The sequence below is a fragment of the Schistocerca gregaria genome, chromosome 9 (assembly GCF_023897955.1).
Source record: "Schistocerca gregaria isolate iqSchGreg1 chromosome 9, iqSchGreg1.2, whole genome shotgun sequence".
Taxonomy (NCBI): Eukaryota; Metazoa; Arthropoda; class Insecta; order Orthoptera; family Acrididae; genus Schistocerca; species Schistocerca gregaria.
In genome coordinates this window covers 251888458-251905101 of record NC_064928.1, presented here as the reverse complement: position 1 = coordinate 251905101, position 16644 = coordinate 251888458, and positions in this window count along the sequence as shown.

Sequence of the window (16644 nt, the reverse complement as noted above, 5' to 3'; positions counted from 1 at the left end):
AGAATATGGAATCGGTGGTTTCAGTAGGGTAATACGGAACGCCGTGCTGGATCCCAACGGCCTCGTATCGCTAGCAGTCGAGATGTCAGGCATCTTAGACGCACGGCTGTGTATGACCGTGCAGTCACGTCTCGATTCCTGAGTCAACAGATGGGGACGTTTGCAAGACAACAACCATCTGCACGAACAGTTCGACGACGTTTGCAGCTGCATGGGCTATCAGCTCGAAGACCATGGCTCCGGTTACCCTTGACGCTGCATCACAGACAGGAGCGCCTGTGATGGTGTACAGGACGACGAACCTGGGTGCACGAATGGCAAAACATCATCTTTTCGGATGAATCCAGGTTCTGTTTATAGCATCACGATGGTCGCATCCGTGTTTGGCGACATCGCGGTGAACGCACATTGGAAGCGTGTATTCGTCATCGCCATACTGGCGTATCACCCGGCGTGATGGTATGGGGTGCCATTGGTTACACGTCTCGGTCACCTCTTGTTCGCACTAATGGGCTTTTGAACCGTGGACGTTACATTTCAGATGTGTTACGACCCGTGGCTCTACCCTTCATTCGAGTCCTGTGAAACCCTGCATTTCAACAGGATAATGCAGGACCGCATGTTGCAGGTCCTGTACGGGCCTTTCTGGACACAGAAAGTGTTCGATTGCTGCCCAGGCCAGCACATTCCGCAGATCCCTCACTAGTTGAAAACGTGTGATCAATGGTGGCCGAGCAGCTGGCTCGTCACAATACGCCAGTCATTACTCTTGATGAACTGTGGTATCGTGTTGAAGCTGCATGGGCAGCTGTACCTGTACACGCCATCCAAGCTCGGTTTGACTCAATGCCCAGGCGTATCAAGGCCGTTATTACGGCCAGAGGTGGTTGTTCTGGGTACTGATTTCTCAGGATATATGCACCCAAATTGCGTGAAAATGTAATCACATGTCAGTTCTAATATAATATATATGTCCAATGAATACCCGTTTATAATCTGCTTTTCTTTTTGGTGTAGCAATTTTAATGGCCAGTAGTGTACTTTATCCATGCTTGACGAATGTAAGAGCAGTTGTTGAAAAAAAATCAGCTACCGTTTGTACAAAAGAAATTTTATTTCTTGCCGGATTCTGCCAGCTAGTGCGTCTCTTCAGAAGGTCAGATTTACCGCTTTGTTAGAGAGCCCTAAAAATAAACAGGTATACAGAATATTACTGTAGTCTGCCGTTAAAGCTTCCGGCCCCCTGACATGCTTCAGACTTCTCTGCTACCACGCTACTGCCGCTCGCTAACAATGCGGTAATTGTAATATACTGAAGAAGGGCACTAGGCGACTGAAACCGGTAAAGTAATAAAATTTCTTTTGTGCAACAGTAAGCGTATTGTTCCAACAACAACCATTTATGCGAGCATGTTGCATCCGTTCGTAAGACTTGGAACGCTTCTAACTTCCTAACTGAAATCGATAGAAACGTGACTGAAATTGGTTTGCACAAAGCTGATTTAAATACATCAGCTACATGACGGAAAAATAATGCTATATTTAAAAAATTTCCCCGTTGCTCCAGCTCTCTAAACAAAGAAACAATTACTCGTACGTTCACAACTCCGCAGACACAGTAAGATTTTTTTACGTTTATCTTTCTAAAGAAATATTCATTTCACTTATTATTTTGTTTATCACAGAGGAAAACACTGTAATTGTAGCTGTCTGTGTACTGTGACAGACGGAGGTCACGGAAATTCTTGACGACCCTGTGCGGTAACTCAAGACTGTTCTACTGCTACGCAAATGTTCTGATAGAACGCTAATGAGAAGCACTGCCCGACGGTGTTATCCCGTGGTAAGGCGGCGGAATGCCAGCGGAGGAGAAAGCCACTTTCCACTCGTCCGTGGCGTCGCAACCTCCTCTTCCTGTCTGGTTCCGTTTTATAACCGTCGCGAGGATGGATTTCGTCATCCAGAAACGCTCAACGTCCTACCCCAGACATAAGACAATGGAATAAAACCAGAAAACTGTGCTGAACTAGGGAGGATACTAAGAAGGCAAAAATAGAAATCAGTGGCGCCTCAGTTCTGAAATTCATATGCGCCGGAATAGAGTTTATTAGAAACCAGTACTAGAATTTAAAACAGTCTGACTTCGTGTATCACAGAGTTGTATTTTGCGTCCTCTCCTGTTTTTTATGCACATAAACGATCATCCACTTCCTACCTCACAAGCTGTCTTGAAGACGATACAAGAATGCGAATAAAAAGTTGTACCATTTCCTTTACTGTAAATGCAACTAACGAAATATGTGTCAATATCAACTGGTGCTTCAGTGCAAATGGATTATTATCAGTGAATCCAGACGAGATGCACTGTATACAATTCAGTACTTCCCCAGACTTTCACAAGCTACGAAAATACACTACCGGCCATAAAAACTGCTACACCACGAAGATGACGTGCTACAGACGCGAAATTTAACCGACAGGAAGAAGGTGCTGAGATATGCAAATGATTAGAGCATTCACATAAGGTTAGCACCGGTGACGACACCTACAACGTGCTGACATGAGGAAAGTTACAATCGATTTCTCATACATAAACAGCAGTAGACCGACGTTGACTGGTGAAACGTTGTTGTGATGCCTCGTGTAAGGAGGAGAAATGCGTACCATCACGTGTCCGACTTTGATAAAGGTCGGATTGTAGCCCTTTGTCGAGATGCAATGACTGTTCGCAGAATATGGAATCGGTGGATTTTGGAGGGTAATACGGAACGCCGTGCTGGATCCCAACGGCCTCGTATAACTAGCAGTCGATATGACAGGCATCTTCAGTCGCTACGGTCGCAGGTTCGAATCCTGCCTCAGGCATTGATGTGTGTGATGTCCTTAGGTTAGTTAGGTTTAAGTAGTTCTAAGTTCTAGGGGACTGATGACCATAGAAGTTAAGTCCCATACTGCTCAGAGCCATTTGAACCATTTTAACAGGCATCTTATCCGCATGGCTGTAACGGATCGTGCAGCCACGTCTCGATCCATGAGTCAACAGATAGGGACGTTTGCAAGGCAACAACCGTCTACACGAACAGTTCGACGACGTTTGCAGCAGCATGGGCTATCAGCTCGGAGACCGTGGCTGCGGTTACCTCTGACGCTGCATCACAGACAGGAGCGCCTACGATGGTGTACTCAACGAAGAACCTGGGTGCACGAATGGCAAAACGTCATTTTTTTTTTGGATGAGTCCAGGTGCTGTTTACAGCATCATGATGGTCGCATCCGTGTTTGCCGACATCGACTTGAATGCACATTGGAAGCTAGCTTTCGTTGTCGCCATACTGGCGTATCACCCGACGTAATGGTATGGGGTGCATTTGCTTACACTTCTCGGTCACCTCTTGTTCGCATCGACCGCACTTTGAACAGTGGACGTTACATTTCAGACGTGTTACGACCCGTGGCTCTACCCTTCATTCGATCCCTGCGAAACCCAACATTTCAACAGGATAATGCACGACCGTATGTTGCATGTCGTGTACGGGCCTTTCTGGATGCAGAAAGAGTTCGATTGCTGCCCTGGCCAGCACATTCTCGAGATCTCTCACCAACTGAAAACGTCTGGTCAATGGTGGCCGAGCAACTGGCTCGCCACAATACGCCAGCCACTACTCTTGATGAACTGTGGTATCGTGTTGAAGCTGCATGGGCAGCTGTACCTGTACACGCCATCCAATTGACTCAATGCTCAGGCGTATCAAGGCCGTTATTACGGCCAGAGGTGGTTGTTCTGGGTACTGATTTCTCAGGATCTATGCACACAAATTGCACGAAAATGTAATCACATGTCAGTTCTGGTGTAATATATTTGTCCAATGAATACCCGTTTATCATTTCTTCTTGGTTTATCAATGTTGATGGCCAGTAGTGTAGCTTTCTCAAGGTAACACAAGAAGCAGCAAGTGTTCTGTTACTAAAGCTGCAGGCAGATAACAATCTTACTTGAAACACCCTGTGCCCAGAGGCAATGAAGTAGCTTCGTTGAGCTATGTTCAAAGTGCACATGATTGCTGTTTTAGATAATTCAGAATTGAAGAAATAGTTTATCATGCACATTTCTATTCCGTAATGCTTCACGGAATTAGTTTCTGGGGAAATTGAAATCACTGGGGCTGTATTTTCAAAATACAGAAGCGTGTTATAGGAAATTTTCAATCCAGAACATCTTGCAAAAACCTCTGCAAACAATTTGGTATGTACTGCATCGGAATACTAACCACGTAATTTCGTCTAAATCCTACTCGCGGCTGCGGACACCATTTTACGTACTGGATACATAGGTATACTTACATGCAGACCTGAGTTGGTTTATTAGACTGTCAGTGCTTCATTGTCGTTGTAGTTTACATATATTCTTGCTTTGAAATCTTACCTGTGAAGTTTCATTCAAAGTGTTGCCAATAACAGCAAAAAACGATTACTTCATTTTTGGAGTTATGTTCCAACAATTTGCAACTTAATAAAATGTCACAGTTCCGATGGTACACATGGGCATTTAAGCTAATATCTTTTTTTTTTTTTTTTTTTTTTTTTTTTTTTTTTTTTTTTTTTTTTTTTTTGCAAAAGACTGTATGGTGAATAAGGGAATGGGAATGGTCTCAATAGCTTAGACCATGTACAATGGCTATTTTGCTTCAACAACTATGTAACTCATTTTTTAGTGATGGTAGCCTAACCTCTGTAACATGTACATCGTTCTGAAACAGGTGCTTCACATACATTTTAATAAAGTTTTAATTAAGATGACATCCATTCACACTTCGTTTTCACACTGAATTATTGTATCGTTTTAACGGCAGCCTGTTTGTTTCACTTCCCGGAATATTTCTTGCGAGGTTTTTCAAGAATAACCTGCTTCATTTTACTTTTGTATTTCATTTTGAGGTTTTCGAAATACGTAACCCCGCACCAAGTTTTGTGAAATACCAATAATATTGCAAGCATGCAACTGGTACTTTTATTTATTCATATATCCAACGTGCAGGATATTAAATTTGATAGAATGTGCTTGTCAAATACATTCATGAAAATAAGTGTGCATAATAAGAAATATTGATATATATAATGAGTACAAGGGAATAATGATCAAGGTCCATCAAAGTTTCAAATTTAGTTTATAAAGTCATCTTGTACAGCAATCAATACACTAAATCTGGCAAGGTTTTTGTGAAAGCGATGTATTTGGAAAAGTACATCACTTTCACAAAAACTATCATAGTCCAGTCAGTGCTGAGGAAGAGAACAGTCAAGATCCGCTTTCTACTTAGACCTCTTTTATTCTCCATTTATATTTCATCTCATAATCTTGTAGCTTCATGTTGAAGTTCTGTCCGTTACATTGTTCAGTAATAAAGGAAAGACCGATATACAACTGCACCCCATTGTGCATCCATAATCGGTTAGAAAAGAAATTGTTCTCTTTAAGCTGGGCAGAAACATTAATGACGTGTTACTGTAGCCGAGATTGTGCATAAAAAGCATCAGAAATGTTGGATAATGAAGATGAACATCAAGAATAGAAAAGAAACAAAAGAAATATGTTGTGTCTTCGTTCAGATTCTTCAATACGATGACGAGTCATGAGTCGCGTTGCAGGTGACGATTGTAAGAGCTTATAATTGAGGGGTTTCTACAACGTTCCGTTTGTAGAATGGAATACACTAATGAAGGAATTCGATCAAATGGCTTCCTGTGATACACAAACCTCGACTGATTGGGTTTAGCAGTGTAAATCCTGCGATGCGAAGAAGACCAAAGAAAAGTCCAGGTGGAGCTGCACGTCATGATTATGTCTTATGTCTATAAGGTGCATTGTAACAGAGGTGGACAAATACAGGATATGCGAGTGCGTCACGCAGCACTCTTGGCATTCCGTGGATTCACAGACAGACGCCTCATTGTTCCAAAAAGGCATTGGCTACTGCATGGAAAGCACATATGGAAACAAGGGGAAAACGTAACACTAGACTAAACAGACTCGAAGAAGAAACCGTATCTCAAGTTCATCAACATAGTCACTGAGAGACCACAAATCACATTACAGCATTCATAACAACAAACGGTTGTAGTTATTAGAAGAACTGTTATATTCAGAGAAAAGAAACTCTGATCCATGTGTCGTACTAACAATGTCGACCGATTTTTAAGACAAACTTCAAAATAAGTTTTGAGCACCCCAGAACACACTGTGTGACAAATTTAGAGCCGATAACTCTAAACTTGATTTACAGTTAAACAACGAGAAAGAGGCAACTCGGATACGAACTCTGAATAAGCAGTAACAGCATATGACGACTGAAAATGAACTAAATAAGAGAGGAAACGATATGGTTTACGAAATTAAACGTTCAGAACCTTTGAAGACCACAACATATGTATATAGGAATGAAATCTGTATGAATGACCGGAAGAATCTTCCTGTTAGCAATATTTCAACCAGTGAAGCATATCACCGCAGACAGCTACCATTTTATTCATCCAATATTCATTTTCTATCTTTTGGGAAACTGTATTTTGTACATATAATGAAACACTTCCCTTCACAGGACCTCAAGTGTGTTCCATGTTGTGGCATTTCGATTAGGGAATTTTGTATAACTCTGTGCATGGTCTCAGTACATTCTATGATTACCCAAACTCACGGTATTACCTACAAGTTAAGAAAGGGAGTGAGCTTTTTCTTCGGTTGTATCAAGAGATACACTGGTACTTACTCAAGCTACGAAATGGTATTATCTTCTGTCGCGAATGCAGAATATTAAGATATGGAAGTTAAATGTTGTCACTTGTAGCTATGGCAACAAGAAAAAACAACACTACTACGGAAGCGAACTAATTTTAAATTGAAGATCGATTTATCTTTCTTGTTCCCACATACTACTGACTGCCCACAATTAAACTGTGAAGCACCGAGAACCTGATTACACTGACGAGTGTCTACGGATGCAGGTGTTCTACGATCTGCGTAGGCGTATCGAGCGTGTATTACGGGGGGCAGTCACGCTATGTGATCTCACAATGTGGTTACCGTAACGAGGGGTCGTACAGCCGCATTTGTCTTGCTAGCGTCTTCTGTTCTGGAAATGTCCTAAATTTAGCTCTTGAGTGGAAGGAAAACTTTTTGACAATTAAATGTTAGACCAGTGTAAATTTTTTGCGCTAAATAGCTAGTCTACGAAGAGATGAATATTTTGAAACTTCATTTATATAGATAACAGCTATGAATATATTTCAATTTTCTCTTAAATCACTCGGAAAGGTTTTTCGTAATTAATCTAATTACTTTCAACATATTAAGTAATTTCTATAAAACTAGACCCATTTCTGGTGAGTTTGACACCCCGTTTGTTCCGTTACCTGTCTTCCTTTGGCTGTGCAAATTGTGAGAAAAATTCGATGCGTAATTTTGCGTCAAATTGTAGCGTGTGATGGTTGGGTGAATAGCTGTACGCATGGCTGGGGTCTATGTCGCGTCTCCTCTTAAAAGTCTGAATTAATACAGATTATGGAAAGATGGCTGTCGAAGTAGGGAGGATATAAAATGGAGACTGGCTAAGGCAAGGAAAGTGTTTTTGAAGAAGAGAAATTTGTTAACATGGAGTATAGATTTAAGTGTCGGCAAGGCTTTACTGAAAGTATTTGTATGGAGTGTAGCCACGTATGGAAGCGAAACATGGACGATGAAAAGATTAGACAAGATGTGAATAGAAGCTTTCGAAATGTGGTGCTACAGAAGGATGCTGAAGATTATATGGGTGGATCATGTAACTAGTGAGGAGGTACTGAATAGAAATAGGGACAAGAGAATTTGTGGCACAACTTGACTAGAAGAAGCGATCGGTTGGTGGGACGCGTTCTGAGGCATCAAGGGATCACCAATTTAATATTTGAAGGAAGGGTGGAGGGTAAAAATCGTAGATAGAGTCAAAGAGATTAACACAGTAAGCACATTCAGAAGGATGTAGGGTGCAGTAGTTATTCGGAGATGATGAAGCTTGCACAGGATAGAGTAGCATGGAGAGCCGCATCATACCAGTCTCTGGATTGACGACCACAACAAACAACATCGAAAGATGGGACAAATGTCCTTCGGTGCTGTTTCGGCTATCATTGTTCACTGGCACAGCACTCACCTGCTGATCTGACCCAGGCGTCGGACTTCTTACAGCCTGTTTTTCGTCGCCAAGTAAAGAATTGATTAACAGAAAGAGACAGTAGGGAAGGTACAGACCAGCGAAAAAGTCAGTATCGTCCGGCTAAGTATCTGTTTACAAATGAAAGATAGTCCTTTTACAGTTTGCGGACCTGTCAGCCACAATTAAACAGCCTCTAGATGTACAATGGACTTGCTGTTGGATAAGTCAAAAGAACAAAAGTTAAGCAGTGAGGTCTTCAGTGTGAAAACAAAGCCCCAGAAAGAAAGAAAAATGAATTACTATGAATCACAGTAAAGAAAGAAGGTAGCCATATGTCAAGAATAAGGTCACTCTACACTGCAGAGTCAAAGATACTGGTGCACCTGCCTAATATCGTGTAGGGCCCCGCGAGCACGGTGAAGGGCCGCAACACGCCGTGGGGTGGACTAGTCTAATGTCTGAAGTAGTGCTGGAGGGAACTGACGTCATGAATACTGCAGGGCTGTCCATAAATCCGTACGAGTACGAGGGGTTGGAGGTCTCTTCTGAACAACACGGTGCAAGGCATCCAAGATATGCTTAATAATGTTGATATTCTGGAGAGTTTGGTGGCTAGAGGAAGTGTTTAAACCCAAGAGTGTTCCTGGTGCCACTCTGTAGAAATTCTGGACGTGTGGTGTGCCATTGCCCTGCTGGAATTGCCCAAGTCCGTCGGAATCCAGAATGAGCATGAATGGATGCAGGTCATCAGACCGGATGCCTACGTACGTGCCACCGGTCAGAGTCGTATCTGGACCTATCAGGGGTCCCATATCACGCTCCCACACCATTACAGAGCCTCCACCGCTTTAATAGACCCCTGCGGACATGCAGATTCCATGGATTCGTGACATCGTCGCCATACGTGTACAGGTTCATTAGTTCGATACAATTTGAAACGAGACTCGTCCGACTAGGGAACATGTTTCCAGTTATAAACTGTGCAATGTCGGTAGGCGAGACTGATAGCTTTGTGTCGTGCAGCCATCAAGGGTACACGAATCGGCCTTCGGCTCCGAAAGCCTATATCGATGATGTTTCGTAGAATGGTTCGCACGCTGACACTTGTTTAAGGTCCAGCATTGAAATCTGCAGAATTTTACGGAATGATTGCACTTCTGTCACATTGAACGATTCTCTTCAGTCGTTGTTGCTCCCGTTCTTGCAGGATCTTTTCCGGCCGCGTCGATGTTGGAGATTTGATGTTTTACCAGATTCCTGATATTCACAGTACACTGATGAAATGGTCATGCGGGAGAATTCCCACTTCATCGCTACCTCGGAGATGCTGCGTCCCATAGCTTGTGCGCCGACTACAGCACCCCTTTCAAACTCACGTAAATCTTGATAATTTGCCATTGTATGAGCAGTAACCGATCTAACAACTGCGCCAGACACTTGTCGTTTATAGCTGTTGCCGAGCGTAGCGCCGTATTCTGCCTGTTTACGTATCATATAATTGGAATACGCATGCGTACACCAGTTTATTTCGCTCTTCGGTATAGTGGCAGCGTGCTTGTTAATTCTAAACACCACGAGCCACACGCGGATGCTTAAGACAAGGCTTCTCCCAAGGTAATGGAAGACATCACTGGCCACATAACGGCGGTAACTGCTCACGATGAACCTCGCGACGTCCACACCTTTAGTAACTGAAACGGAATGGGTGAAGAAATGCTCTCGGGCCTATATAAAGATTTGGTCGACGGACTACGAAAAGGTCCTTGTAGCCAGCCTAACAGGAGTTGTATGTGTAGCCGTTCGGTATCGTCTGCAGACCTAGGGAAATTAGTTTAGTAGTACTAAATAAGTAATTGAAGCTGACCACTTCCTGATTAATTAACTGACAGGTCAGAGTGTGGCATGAGTTTACTTGGAAATTTATTGGGAGTTCGAATCTGTTGTTAGAACTGAAGGATTAATTATTTTACTCACTCTTCCTTCATGGTGGGGACTGCACTGGACAGAAGCTGTGTGTGCTTCAGAAAGTCACTGCGTTAAAAACTGCTCACTATTCTTTTTAAGTACCGCTATAAAAACAGTTATATGTTTCCACACTGAGATTTTCACTCTACAGCGGTGTTTGCGCTGATATGAAACTTCCTGGCAGATTAAAACTGTGTGCCGAACCGAGACTCGAACTTGGGATCTTTCCCTTTCGCGGGCAAGTGCTCTACCAACTGAGCTACCCAAGCACGATTCACGCCCCGTCCTCACAGCCTTACTTCTCCCAGTACCTCGTCTCCTTCCTTTCAAAGAACTTGCCCGCGAAAGGCAAAGGTCCCGAGTTCGAGTCTCCGTCCGGCACACAGTTTTAATCTGCGAGGAAGTTTAAGTTATGTGTTTGTTTTTCCAAAATTGGACCTATTGCTGATCAGTTCGATACCCCATTTGTGCAGTTCCCACTCTTCGCTTGACTATGAAAATTCGGGAAAAACCCACTGTATAATTTATAGGGAGCCTGGTTTTCGCTCTGTTCAGACATTCGACCATTGCACTTAGGTGACGACAGTCATAGCATACGTCCTATTATCGTGACGGAGGTCCTGCTGCAAAGTGTAGTGCAGCAACTCGACGCTGCATGGACTCAACAAATCGCTGGAAGTCGCCTGCAGGAAAACTAAGCCATGATGGCTCTATAGACGTCCGTAACTGTGAAAGCGTTTTCCGGTGCAGGATTTTGTGGACGGTATGAGCACTCGATTACGTCCCATAAATGCTCGAGGGGGTCCGTGTCGGGCGATCTAGGTGGCCAGTCCACTCACTCCACTTGTCCTAAATTTTCTTAAACCTAGCGCGAACATTTGTGGCCCTGTGACTTGGCCCATTGTCATCCATAAAAATTCCAACGTCTTTCGGGGACATGAAGCCCATGAATAGCTGCAACTGGTCTCAGAGTAGCCGAATACAACCACGACCCAGTCTATGGTATGTAAACATAGCCCACACCATTGTGGGGCCACCACCACAACTTGGGTCCACAGTTTTGTGGGGTCTGATCCACATTCGAAGCATACCACCAGCTCTTACCAAATGAAAGAGGGACTCATCTGACGAGGCGGCGATTTTCCAGCCGTCTAGGGTCGAACCGACGTGGTCACGAGCCCAGAATAGGCGCTGCATGCGATGTCGTGCTGTTGGAAAACGGAATCGCGTCTGTCGTCCTTTGTCATACCCTAACGACGCCAAGTTTCACCACACTGTTCACCGTATGTCCCACATTGATTTCTGCGGGTATTTCATGTAGTGTTGTTGTCTGTTACTGTAATACTTCTCGCTTTAAAACCATCATATACGTCTACAAGAAGCTGCTCTTACAACAGTTGAGAAGGCAGCAGTGGCAAGATGACGTAATGTGGTGTGAGGTAGCGATGGCAGGTGGTGGTGTGTTCGGTACGGATACCGCGAGAAAGACCGCCGGAATTGTGATCCTTCTCCGTGATTGGCTGCTGCATTCGGAACTCGTGCGCCAGAATGGCAATCTTCTGTTATTAATAATACACAAACTAAACACCTTACGTACTAGCACTTCAAATCAAAGTATCTCTCAATAGCGTAGTAACATTCCATTATTTGACAAGTATTAATGAGCTGCGGAATGATAACAATTGCTAAACGAAAAGGTAGACGAAGCTTGTCGGTGCTCTTCGGATCGCGCCTAACTTGGATGGCGAGCGAAGTGTTTCGGCAGTGTTGATGGGGCAGACTTTTTGTCTGCCGCGGTATCACTTAACAGTTAGAAATGTTTATTTTGTAAATTAGAGCTGGTTCGGCAGTCTCAGAGGACAGACATGTTCTTTGCCGCGGTCGGTGTCCGTAAAGACTTTATTAGCAATGCATGGTTATTTGGACATGTAATTCGGAAAAATGTGATAGTAATTGCGGAAATATGCAATTCATTACTTTGTTGAAGAAAGGAAATTTTGGTAACACTTGGAATGTAACTGTGGAGCTTCTCGTGTTCTGCCAATAAAAAAGCTAGTCACATCCCATATAAACAAACTGGAAGTTTAATTATTCACACAATATCGATTCCTCGCTAGCAGTTTCTTTTAGCCTCAAAATAACGCATTCTGGACGTACGTGCTGTTATCTCCGCAGCGGACAGCTGCTGCAGAAGGCTGCAGGTTGACGGGCATATATTAGAAGCTATGCATTTCAATCAGGGCAGTGGATGCAAATAGGCACTTCGCATGTACTGCAACCTTAGTACAAGTGAGATCAGTGGCACGTTATCTGTGGTAAGACAGAAGAGGTACGAAGGAAGCTTTCGAGGGAAAGCATTTGTCAGATGCACGTAGATATCATTCCCTCTCTCCCTTAATCTCCTTTTCAACTTGCCATATTAGCACTGACAGCTCTAAGTAAACGCCGCTGCTCTCGGTCGTTGAGTGAAGGCTATCATTGTCCATTATGAGAGGTTGTTGTTGCCTTCAGTCCAGAGACTGGTTTGATGCAGCTCTCCATGCTACTCTATCCTGTGCAAGCTTCTTCATCTCCCAGTACTTACTGCAACCTACATCCTTCTGAATCTACTTAGTCTATTCATCTCTTGGTCTCCCTCTACGATTTTTATCCTCCACGCTGCCCTCCGATACTGAATTGGTGCTCCCTTGATGCCTCAGAATATGCCCTACCAACCGATCCCTTCCTCTGGTCAAGTTGTGCCACAAACTCCTCTTCTCCCCAATTCTATTCAATACCTCCTAATTATTTAGGTGATCTACCAATCCAATCTTCAGCATTCTCCTGTAGCATCACATTTCCAAAGCTTCTATTCTCTTCTTGTCTAAACTATTTATCGTCCACGTTTCACTTCCATACATGGCTACACTCCATACAAATCCCTTCAGAAACGACTTCCTGACACTTAAATCTATACTCGATGTTAACAAATTTCTCTTCTTCAGAAACGCTTTCCTTGCCATTGCCAGTCTCCATTTTATATCCTCTCTACTTCGACCATCATCAGTTATTTTACTCCCTAAATAGCAAAACTCATTTACTACTTTAAGTGACTCATTTCCTAATCTAATTCCCTCAGCATCAGCTGACTTAATTTGTCTACATTCCATTATCCTCGTTTTGCTTTTGTTGATGTTTATCTTATATCCTCTGGGAGTTGTGTTATGTCCTTAGGTTAGTTAGGGGACTGATGACCACAGATGTTAAGTCCCATAGTGCTCAGAGCCATTTGAATCTTATATCCTCCTTTCAAGACACTGTCCATTCCGGTCAACTGCTTTTCCAAGTCCTTTGCTGTTTCTCACAGAATTACAATGTCATCGGAAAACCTCAAAGTATTTATTTCTTCTCTATGGATTTTAATACCTACTCCGAATTTTTCTTTTGTTTCCTTTACTGCTTGCTTAATGTGCAGATTGAATAACATTGGGGAGAGGCTACAACCCTGTCTCACTCCCTTCCCAACCGCTGCTTTCCTTTCATGCCCCTCGACTCTTATAACTGCCATCTGGTTTCTGTACAAATTGTAACTAGCCTTTCACTCCCTGTATTTTACCCCTGCCACCTTCACAGTCTGAAAGAGGGTATTCCAATCAACATTGTCAAAAGCTTTCTTTAAGTCTACAAATGCTAGAAACATAGGTTCGCCATTACTTAATCTATCTTTTATGACATGTCGTAGTGTCAATCTACCAGTTTTACCATTCGTCTGTAAAGAATTCGCGTTAGTATTTTGCAGCTGTGACTTATTAAACTGATAGTTCGGTAATTTTGATATCTGTCAACACCTGCTTTCTTTGGGATTGGAATTATTATATTCTTTTTGAAGTCTGAGGGTATTTCGCCTGTCTCATATATCTTACTGACCAGATGGTAGAGTTTTATCAGGACTAGCTCTCCTAATGCTCTCAGTAGTTCTAATGGAAAGTTGTCTACTCTCGGGACCTTGTTTCGACTCACGCCTTTCAGTTCTCTGTCAAACTCTTCACGCTGTATCATATCTCCCATTTCATCTTCATCTACATCCTGTTCCATTTCCATAATATTGTCCTCAAGTACGTCGCCCTTGTATAGACCCCCTATATACTCCTTCCACCTTTCTGCTTTCCCTTCTTTGCTTAGAACTGGGTTTCCATCTAAGCTCCTGATATTCAAACAAGTGGTTCTCTTTTCTCCAAAGGTCTGTTTAATTTTCCTGTAGGCAGTATCTATGTTACCCCTAGTGAGGTAAGCCTCTACATCCTTACATTTCTCCTCTAGTCATCCTTGCTAACCTACTTTGTACTTCCTGTCAATCTCATTTTTGAGACGTTTGTATTCCTTTTTGCCTACTTCATTTACTGCATTTTTGTATTTTCTCCTTTCATTAATTGAATATTTCTTCTGTTACCCAAGGATTTCTACTAGCCGTCTACTTTTTACCTACTTGATCCTCTGCTGCCGTCACTATTTCACCCGTCAAAGCTACCCATTCTTCTTCTACTGTATTTGTTCCCCCTATTCCTGTCAATTGTTCCCTTATGCTCTGCCTGAAACTCTGTACAACCTCTGGTTTAGTCAGTTTATCCAGGTCCCATCTTCTTAAATTCCCACTGATTGTTGTATAGCCTTAAAAAAGAAACGGCAGAGTGAGAGTGAACGGCTACGAGAAAGAACCGGTCAGCAGTGAGCTAGTTCGAAAAACATTAGCGCGCCTGCCCTTATCTCGAGTTTGCGCCACGGTTCCGCCGCTGCAGCCGGCACGTGCGCCAAATGGCCAGAAAGAGAGAGAGAGAGAGAGAGAGAGAGAGAGAGAGAGAGAGAGAGAGAAGCCTGTCTGTGGGACACGTGGCCCATCCGCTCCGCTGGGCGAGCGTCCAAGGAATGTCGGGCGGCGGCCAGTGGCCGCAGAGCTCTGCTGCACTCCCTCGCAGTTCGGCGCAATCGAACCCGTCTCAACCTCGCCTGACACGAGTACTGCCCCCCCCCCCCTCTCTCTCTCTCTCTCCCTCTCTCTCTCTCTCTCTCTCTCTCTCTCTCTCTCTCTATGTCGCACACATAGCGGCCAAGGCATGGACGTAGCGGAAACACGGCAGGGAACACTTGAGTCGTCGACACTCGTCGCTCCTCTCCTCCCAGTGCAGCTATAAAAGAGAAACTTGTGTGTGTGGGTTTTATTTTGTCAAGTTGGGCAATGGATTGAACCCAACAAGTACCCTCTGGCTCCTGCAAGAAACAATTTTCTAGGTTCAGTCAAGGCTGAATGTAATGGAATGCACTGTGATGGAGGACAGATGGGGCACGCATTCACCGTAGCGCAAAATGCCGTGAGCTGCGACAACTGCTGCCTGCATCGCTCGTTGCTGACAAATAACACAACTATCTCTTTCTATCTGGATTGACCTTCGGCATCCAAACTCTCCCTACGCTTGATGAAGTAAAGGACTCCTATCCGCTCCTAGGCTAACTATTGGCGTGGTACGCAGGTCAGATAACCAGTCCCCGCGATGCCACTCAGTATTCGCTTGCAGACATTTAACTCGTACTCTGTCCGTGTTCACACCGGACAATAAGTGTGGCAGCCAACACAGTGTGTGGTGTCCTTAGGTTAGTTAGGTTTAACTAGTTCAAAGTTCTAGGGGACTGATGACCTCAGAAGTTAAGTCCCATAGCGCTCCAAGTCATTTGAACCAACACAATGAACAATGCTTAATCACGAGCGACTCAATATAGAGTGTCACTGCGATTTGCTCACGACAGAGGTGCTCTCCCAGTGAAGTACTGAGGAGAGGCTTTGTTCCTCGCTCTTTGCATACACATACGAGCACACTCGCTACATGTTCCTGCTCCAAGAGCGACAACAGAACGGCTCCTTTTTCTGGAGAAGTTGCAAGGGTATATCCTTCGCTGCCTTCCCTCACTCCTCTAGCTCTTTGCGTCAGAAATATTCCGCCAATCAGCGTTGCTCTTTTAAATTGGAGAATGACGTTTTGTTTAAGTCGACCAATTTGGAAATATGTAGCTTCTCTGTTAGGCATATACTGTCCTCCTGTGAGAAATCCATAGCTACACAGTCGGTCCGTCAAAAAATGTGTCTTCTGTGTGCTCCCACACAATGTAGCGGAATTTGCTTTTAAGTCGAACGTGAGGGTCGTTATCCCTTCGCTCTGGCAATAGCTGTCGTCTCTCTGGGTGGCCGCTCCAGCCGAAGTGGGTATGTTGACTCACTCCTCTGAAGGCATGGGCAACCCAACGGGCTGGTTGCCTCTTTAGAATGAAAATTCCTGTGGCTGTAATGTTTTGTATGCCAGCCTCGTATTTTTCAACCTCGGTGCACACTTGCGATTTACATATTAGAGTTGCATATCGCTTACATGAATTCATGCAAAATTATCTCTACCGTATCGAGTTTGGCTTCGAATGAAGCGTCTTGATGTGCAGAATACGGTTGTGAGGACAGAATATGTAAGAAATT